General features: G+C 39.1%; 1 long non-coding RNA gene across 1 annotated transcript in view; it reads left to right on the plus strand.

Annotated features, from left to right (window-relative positions):
• The window catches only part of LOC108444742, a 9748-nt gene extending 9506 nt beyond the window's left edge, over positions 1-242 (plus strand). The window contains exon 3 of the long non-coding RNA XR_001859402.1: positions 159-242. This is a non-coding gene — a long non-coding RNA (uncharacterized LOC108444742). The remainder of the gene's footprint in view (positions 1-158) is intronic.
• The last annotated feature ends 8546 nt before the right edge of the window (positions 243-8788 follow it).

Raw genomic sequence — 8788 nt, forward strand, 5'->3', positions numbered from 1 at the left:
TGCTGCTCAGTTCTGAGCCAGCCATATGACATTGACATCTCTGAGTATGTGGGAATTGTTCTGAAATTATTTGGATTTTTCTTACCTTTTCTTTCAGACTGCATGGTAATTTGGGAAAAAATATTAAAACCTAGGTAACTTGTTCTTTCTGTTTATAGGACTGTACTCAGTTTACTTCGGATGTTGACACATGAAGAATATGGGATTTTTTCAAGGGTTTCTAAAGCTGTTAGGATTTCCAGGTGAGTCTTTCAGATACCCTTACTAAACCAAACATATCCCCAGGATTTTGCTAGATGTCATTTTCAAAATTACTTATGTTATTTAGGGTTCTAATTCACAGTTCTGAAAGCATCTTGGATGCTTAGTACATTAGATCTCACTGACCTTCAAAGGGACATCTAAGCATTTATGGTCAGATACTGAATGTAAGAGGAGCCTAGTAGGATTCTTTTTATAGTGTTTCATCACCTCAATCCCTTTGAAATCACTTTAAACATTTTCCTTCAACTTAAAAAATGGGGCATGGGTTTATAAATCATGTGTGCATTTATGAAAATATTACCTGTAATTTATTTAAACCATGTGAATACCCCAGGAAAAAGGTGTGTTATGGATGCAGTGTGTTAGTAGAAAATGTGTGCTATGACTTTTGGGACAAATCTTGGGGTTTTGTCGCCAATGTGCCATTTTTCGTCATTACTTGCTGAGCTGTATCATTAGAAATCTGAGTTACGTAGGCCGTGCTTAAATTACATATCGGATGACCCAAGTGTTTAAGGCAAGCTGGTGTAATTCAGCACCACTTTAAGCAATTTATCCACTGAAGATCAAGCCCCTCAAAGTCCTACATCTTCCTGAGTGGAATTATTTCACCTTCTCAAGTTGTTTCTTATATCTCATTTTAGTCAGGACCCCCTACCTTCCCATCCCTGGTTTATCTGACTGGCTTGTGGCACTGATGCAGTTACTCTCCCTATATACACTCTACTATTAGACTTAAAAAATGTAAAAATTTCACCTGAAACAGAAAAATACCTGTTTTAGATAGTGTGTGAAAATGCTAAAGGAGAAAATCGCAAGGGGTAAAACAAAGAGAACTTTGCTGAGTGGTGAGCAAAATGTTAGTTACACACAGTTATGATAATACAGTATCCTATTATGCAATAAATTATCACACAATATAATTTTTCTACACTTTAGTGTCATTTTTATTTGCTGAACAATTATTAGATTTGTAAACAGAATAGTTAGCTTTCCAGTTTTGCTTATTTTTTTTCATGCTTCCAACCATTTTCCAGCAGTCCTTTCCCTTCCCTTTCCCTTCCATTCTTATGGCCAGAGAACTGTGCTCTGAGATGCTGAAAAATGTTTACTAAGGTGATTAAAAGTCACATTCAGAGTTACTGATTACACACCCAGTGACTTCTTGCCAGGTCACTATATTTATGCCAAACTCAGTTATCAGACTCTGCTAGCATAGCTTTAGCGCAGTGGCTTTTCATCAGTTCTGCTTAAAATACATTGAAAAACATTTTCCAGAAGCCATGCATGTGATGTAGAGTACAGGGTTTGCAGCTGTCTCTAATTCTTAGAAAGGTGAAAAAGCAATGACTTAACACGCTGTACCACCCAAGTCTGATTTTTTTTGTCTAAGGTCACCTTATCTTTATAGATCTTGGAAAATGATCATGAATATTTATGATGGCATCAAAAAATCAAGCAGCTGCAAATTGTTTACAACATTTTTAAGAACATGAAACCAGCTTCTACTATAAATCAAATACATCTGCTAGAACTGGATGAAAATTGAAAGCTCTTTGGTTCCATCCTATCCTCTTATGTACCTGAGAGCTGAAAAATCATCAGTAGCATGATTCCAAAACACTGATGTGGGCTGTATAGATAAAACGTAAAACCTGATGTAAAGTATCAAGTTAATCATTCTAAAGATAGCACATGAAAGAAGTTTAAAGAAATATTAATTTGAAATAGATGCCATAAAACTTTGTGGAAACTTTCAAAATGTTGACTCACAGTCTGCCTAAAATTTTGTCTTGTTATATGTTTTTCCTGCCTTTAGAAAAATGCATTCTTCCATCACACAGCCGTTCAGATGTGCATATTTGAAAAAAGTGCACATTAAAAATGTACACAATATTGTCTTCAAATATTTGTTGGATTTTTCTTCTACAGAACCATGATTTACAATCTGCTACAAATGTAATAGCTAGCTGGAGAAATAGGCAGAAGTAATCAATTTTAAATCTTGGCACTGCTGCCAGACTGGTATTTAGATGACATTTATTGTATGAAAACACCGAAACATTTGGTTTTGTTCAAACTGGAGGAATAATGTTTGTGCTTTAGATGAGGCACGCTGTTTGCCTAAAAATTATCTAGAATGAAAGGGAAAACTTTTTATTCCCCAGGACTATGATTTTCAAACTTTTTCTTGCCAAATGCTGCCACCAGAGCTGTGGTGACAGCAGCCTAGCCTGCAGCTCTGCACGGGCTCACATGTCAGGGGGCAGACTCTTGCATATCACTTGTGGTATGTGGATTGCACCTTGGGAGTGCTGTATAGAAGCTCTTAATCCATTAAAATGCAACCGTGCTAATAAACAATCTGATTTAGAGACTACAGTTTCATTTTACCTCTCTTTGGGAGGTTTCATATTTTCTGTATTTGGTTTCTCCATTTCTTCCTACCCATTAAATGCTACTCGTACTGTCTCTTGGTTTTTCACTGAAATACTTTTGACTTGGGAAGCATGTGGGATTTTAGGGTCTTCCCCATTGCATGTTTAAAGGATAATTCAAAGACCTGTATGCTCAGAGGTGCCTGTTCACTTTGCAAGAGGATCTTTGTTGTCTGCCATATAGTGCAGTCGGTTCAAGAAGCAGAACAATAAACTCCATTTCTTTTCCTGCTGCCCAGTGTTACAGACTGTCACAGACCAGCCATCCCTGAGCAGCATTGCATAACAATTCAAGTAAACCTCCTTCAACCAGCATGCAAGGCTTCATCAGAAGGCAAAACGCTAGTCTGAGAGGATAATAACTGAGACATTCTTTTAATAAGGACCATTTTTAAATGTTAAGAATGACTTGTTTTAATTGAAGGAGAGGAAAGGAACTCCTGTCAAGAGTCAAAGAGATCCCCCAGAGCTCTCTGAAGTCTTCAAATTGTCTTGTATAGAAATGCCTATCAGAAATGAACAGAGGTTATAAAAAATTTCCATTCATCTCACTGTAAAGTTTATCTGAGGAGGTTATTCTCTTCTACAGTTAAAAATTTGGCTTTAGTTTAAAATGAGATACCTGACCACTCTATTTACTGAAGGTAAATCATGAGGCTCATTTTATATACCCAACTTTTGCTGAGTTCATGTAAGCAGGGATGCAGAACAATTACCATTCATCCATTCTTTTCAATCTCCCATACAATATCCACCTGTTCTGTCAGACAGCAGGATTGTATGCCACAAATACAGACTACTGCAGTGACAGCAGCAGGTGTATGGCAGCAACAACTAATCAAATCAGCTGAATTGGAGGTGTGAACCACACAGCACTTCTGTGCAGTGAGAATGAGCAGAAAGGACAGAGCTAAATGGTGGGGAATTTTTGTTTTGTTTTATTTTTAAGAACTTGCTTTTAAATTATAGGCAGTGCAACTGGTAAGTATAAGAAAAAATAATGAGGACTTGAAAGGAAAATGACACTTCATCCTTGCTGCGAAGGACAGGCAGAGTGACATAGGTATAAGAGAAACCCATTGTAATCACTCTGAAAAAGCAAGGCATGGGTTTTGATTTTCCTAAAGAAGCAAATGCAAAAGAACTCTTGTCTGTACCATATGACTCATGATGCTTCTTTACTAGGCTTAAAGAGAATTGAACTTGAGTAATAGCACCATTAGAGCTCTTTACCAGGAGCTAGTTCCTGTGGTTTCACTGGGTCCAGCTGCTGATGACTCACAGAGGAAGTGGCAGAGATTAGGTGCACAGGGAAAAAATCAGAACAGCTCAGAAATAAAGCAAATCAACCAAGCATTACCTTTTGTGCACAACAGAACAATGGCTTAACAACTAAGGTTCAAAATGATCTGTCTTATTCCCTTCATTTGTGCTATGCCTGTTGGAAAGACCACCAGGAAACATGTGAACCACTGTGGAATACACACTGTAATCCATGGAACATCTCAATTAATATTCCCTCTTGACTACAGCTAGAACAATACAGAGCATCAAGCAGTTTAATCTCCAGCAATAATGCCTTTTGTAAGATCAAGAGGTCTTTTCCTTGAACTAAGGCTTGAGGATTTTGAAAATTAGTTAGGTATTCTGCATAGTGTCTGGTGGTGGCTACAGGTTCCATAAATACTAGCTAGGTAAAATGCATAGACAGAGTCTGGTTTTCATTAGAAATATTGCTGTTAATAGTTTCTTCTTTGTAAATTGACATTGCTTCCCTGTAGAAGAGAATTAATTGCTCCAACAGGCTTTGTAACGACATATATCCAAGTTTTTATAAAATTTAAACATTGCCCCTGGTATTCAGTTTTGTACTACAAAAAATATGTCCCCAGCAGCAAAAAGTTAAAGTACCTAACTTAAAAGGGAAGATACAGGAGGAAACATTCTGGATCTTGTTTAAATTACTATGGTACAGTAGTAGTGCTGCTGTCAGATCACATCACTACAGTTGTGGACACATAGCTCAGGGGATGCTTTCCTTTTGGACATTGCAAACAGTTTAGGCTCTAAACTGCTTGGAGAGTAGTTCTATCTGAGTTGCTATAGATTGATAAAGTAGCTTATTGCAAAAACATACGACTGTTTTTGACTAGATTAAACCAGTTCTCTAAAAAAAATTTGAAAAGTATTATTAAGTACTAAGAGCACCCTAGAAAAAAATATTGCTAATTTTGCTAGGTCAGCAATTTATCCTTGTTTTTAAAAATAAATTGGAATAGACAATTTCACCCACGTTTCAGTTCCTATTTTCCATGAGAATTTCAGAGTCAAGATCAGTTAGTAATTATTCAGGGATGCGTTTTATAAACATTTGCTTTAGTGATTAATGTACAACAATTCCCAACCATGTCTTTAGATTGTTAAGTAATGCACTTTACTTTCCATGTTTACTATCAGCTGGCATTTCAAACTCCACAAGGTGACTCTGTGACATTGGTGCATGGCCTCTGCCATGCAGAGTTTTGAAAAGGCCCACTCTACCCTGAGCTTCACTTGTGCTCCAGCTTATGCAATAAGCACTTGAAAAAATATTGCCAATAAGATGCTTCTCCTGGTGTTTTGCTGTGTGGAAACCAAATACGAATTCATTCCCTGGCCTCTGTTCTCCCCAGTGCCACGGCTGCGTTACGTGCGGTGAGCAATAAAGGCTGCATTTGGGACAATGAAGGTTGTACTGTGCATGGGGAGGTGCCAAGTCTGCAGCACTTGGGGTGACCGGGCGTGTGTGGGGTGCTACTGACCTGGGGCGCCAGGGGCTCTGGGGAGAGCTGCACCAGCTGTCCTGGAAGGCATGGCATTCCTCTTCCTTCAGTGTAGCCATATGGTCTTCACACATTCAGGAGCACATGGATGGATCAGGTCAGTTCATTTACTTTTCTCTCTTAAAAGTCTGTTATTTCTTTTAAAATATTTTCAGTCATCTCATCCACATTGACTCTTTGGTGCTTAGGTGAAGATGAAAGGGATGAAACCTTATTCCTACCAATGCCAAAAATATAGATTGAGTAGGGAGGTGAAGTGAAATGGAGTTAATAGGCATTAGAAACTGTTTATCTGGTACTGTTCTACTATCCCTTTAAGATATGCTAATATGAACTGCTGTCAATACAACATCACTTAGTTGGTTTTCATCTGGACCTTAGAGCGCAACAAAATTATTAGTACATAAATCTCTACTAATTTAGCCTAGATTATGATTCTTTCATCAACATGCACATATAAATTATATCATTAATCATAATGATTTCTTTCAGTATTCATATGTAGTTTCTTGGGAATCCCACTGTAATTCAGCATGAATTAATGTCCACTTATTGGAAAGCACTACCTACACTGATATTTCTAGGGGAAAAAACCAACAACTGTGATGCATCTTAAACTACAGCATGTAGCTTAAATGACCAGGGTGCCGGTAAACAACTACCAAAGGAATGTCGCCGCAGGTAAAGGAAAGTTGTCTTAAAAGCAGTTTGTTTCAAAGCTCATTAGGCCAGATGGCAGCCTGTCTTCTAGGAGCATGTAAAGCACTTCTGAGGGAATGGGGGGACTTCTTTCTCCTTCACCCTGCCCTGGGGAAGAGCAGTGTGAATATGCAGAGTGAGGGGAGAGCCGAAGCAGGGGGGCATTGCTAGACACTGGAGGAGGCAGTGCAAAACCATCTGCTGCACTTTTTTGACAGGGCAGGAGAAGTAATAACTCCATCAGTCTTAACAGGTGACGCTTTCTAATTGGCCTCAACAATAAATTTCGCTGAGAGAAGCAGCAGTATTCATCCACTTTTCTGCAGAGTGGATTTTAGCCATGACTTTCATGCTTTGAAGCAGCTGGCCCATAGATTAAACAGGTCAAAGACCTGTGGGTGAGATGCCCTCGCCTCAGTTTCCCCCACCTAAGAAATGCAGCTGCCTCCTTGAGAAGTGCTGTGCCCTTTCTAGAGGTGAAGTAGGATATTACTTAATCTAGCTATCAAATATATAAATGGAACATACATATATACATATGCATGCTTCATAAGTGAGACAGTGAGGGGGAAAAAAAGGAACTTCTGACTATAACGAAAGATTCATTAGGAAAAATGAACTAATCAGTGCTCTCCAAGGAGAAATTCATTCTGTTTAGGAGGCCGTACCCTCTGCTGCTGCACATACTTAATATAATTTATATTATTATTTAAATCACTGCGTAAATTTTAGATACTTTTAAAAATCAAGTTAATGGACCATACTTTACTGCTTAGCATCATTTATATCAAGAATTAGTGTCTGTGGAGATAATATACGCTAACACAGAGGAGAAAACACAAACAAGCAAATATCATAAAATTCATCTGTAGCATGGGCTTAAAATACAACCGCAGAAATGAGCCCTTGGAAGAGTTGTGTGTTGTGTGGTACAGCCTTTCCTTTGAGCTGTGTGCATGCCTGTGTGTACGTATAAGGTACTCTTGAACCACTTACCCCCACACAGTGGGCCCAGCCTTGCACCAACCTGTCATGGCAGAATATTTATTTTACTGGGAAATGTCTCCCTCTCCTCACTGGGGATGCAAAGGAAGACAAGAATCCAGCATGGCTTTCCCTTAGCCGTAAGAGGAAGTGGAGATGGCAAATTAAGGAATTCTTGGGGAGAACACAGACACCTATAAAAACTGCTTAGGAGCTGAAGAGAAAGGCTGAGGCACTTTGAATAGACACAGTCTAGAAACAAAGAAAGATGGAAATAGAGAAAGATAATGGGAACCTGAAAGAGTGAGAGGATCCTGGCAGCTGAGAGAAATCCAGGGCCTTCTGCTGTGGGCTCATTAAAAGACAGAATATATTCCCTAAAATGTCTTACCTGTACCAGGCAATAAAACAGCTGTGCATCATTGCTTCCTTCAGGATAGCTGTGCTATATTTCATTGCTCTTTTTTTTAACAAGGAGCCCAGTTTCTCAAGCTTTGACATAAAGTCTTTCAGAGCCCTGGATCCCTGTCAATGTCATGCTGAAGCTCGAGTCACTGAAGTGATCCATCGTGCTGCCACAGGAGAGTGGTGCAGAGATGGGATGGCCAAGGAGATGCAGGAGGCACAGGGGGGAAGAGGGGCAGACCCTGGGAGGTGGGCAGCACCTGTAGCAGCAAGTACGAGGGGAACACAGGTAGTGAAAAGGGCTGGTGTTAGCACTTCCTATTTCATAGAATCATAAAATAGTTTAGTTTAGAAAGAATCTTAAAGATCATCTTGTTCCAACCCCTTAGCCAGGGACAGGGACACTATCCACTTCTCTAACTTATGTTGCTCCTGGAAAATAGGAATCTAGGTAAAGAGAAAGTGATATAGTCCTTGGGGAGGGAAAAAAACCCCAGAGCTGAGTCCAGCAGGTGTGAGTGGGGGAATCTGGAAGGCAAAGGGTAAAGCAGGGACAGTATCTCTTGTGTTAATGGAGAAAGAGTCACTTATCCCATCAGTGAAGTATCTCGTTCTGTGGGGAGGGTGGATTCTTCAGATTTGAGCATTACTTTCTGATTAACTAATTATTTACAATTTCATTAAATATGGTCTTCCAGTACAAAAACAGTTTGGAGCTGAGAATGCTTTGCTTTTGCACCTCATAACTCAGGCCTCAATTCATCCATATTTCATATTCATTCACAGTCTGCTTTCTTCCTGCCTGACTTGTAAACTTTCTACTCAGTAAAAGCTGTGAGGTTTATCCATCTAGTAAATGAAGCTTGAGCCATAAAGTCTTTGTTGTAGCCACAGTGCAAAGACAGACAAAAGAGTAAAAGCTTTTATTAACAGAGATGAACTTAGGCCTCTGACATCTTACAGCAGGCCCTGACAAAGTAGATGTAGTCAAAATCTAATTTTAAAAACAGAGAGCAAAATTCATAGGCTGCACATCGTCACATCCTCTTTGCACTGGCTAGAATTATGTTCTGCCAAGGGGACAGTGAGAGAAGCTGTTTACCAGTGTGATGATTTATTCCTATTTAAGGTTGGTTTCTTTGGGAAGTGCAAGTAATTTTTTACAAAGATGTGTTT

Source organism: Corvus brachyrhynchos, unplaced genomic scaffold, assembly GCF_000691975.1.
Source record: "Corvus brachyrhynchos isolate BGI_N302 unplaced genomic scaffold, ASM69197v1 scaffold221, whole genome shotgun sequence".
Taxonomy (NCBI): Eukaryota; Metazoa; Chordata; class Aves; order Passeriformes; family Corvidae; genus Corvus; species Corvus brachyrhynchos.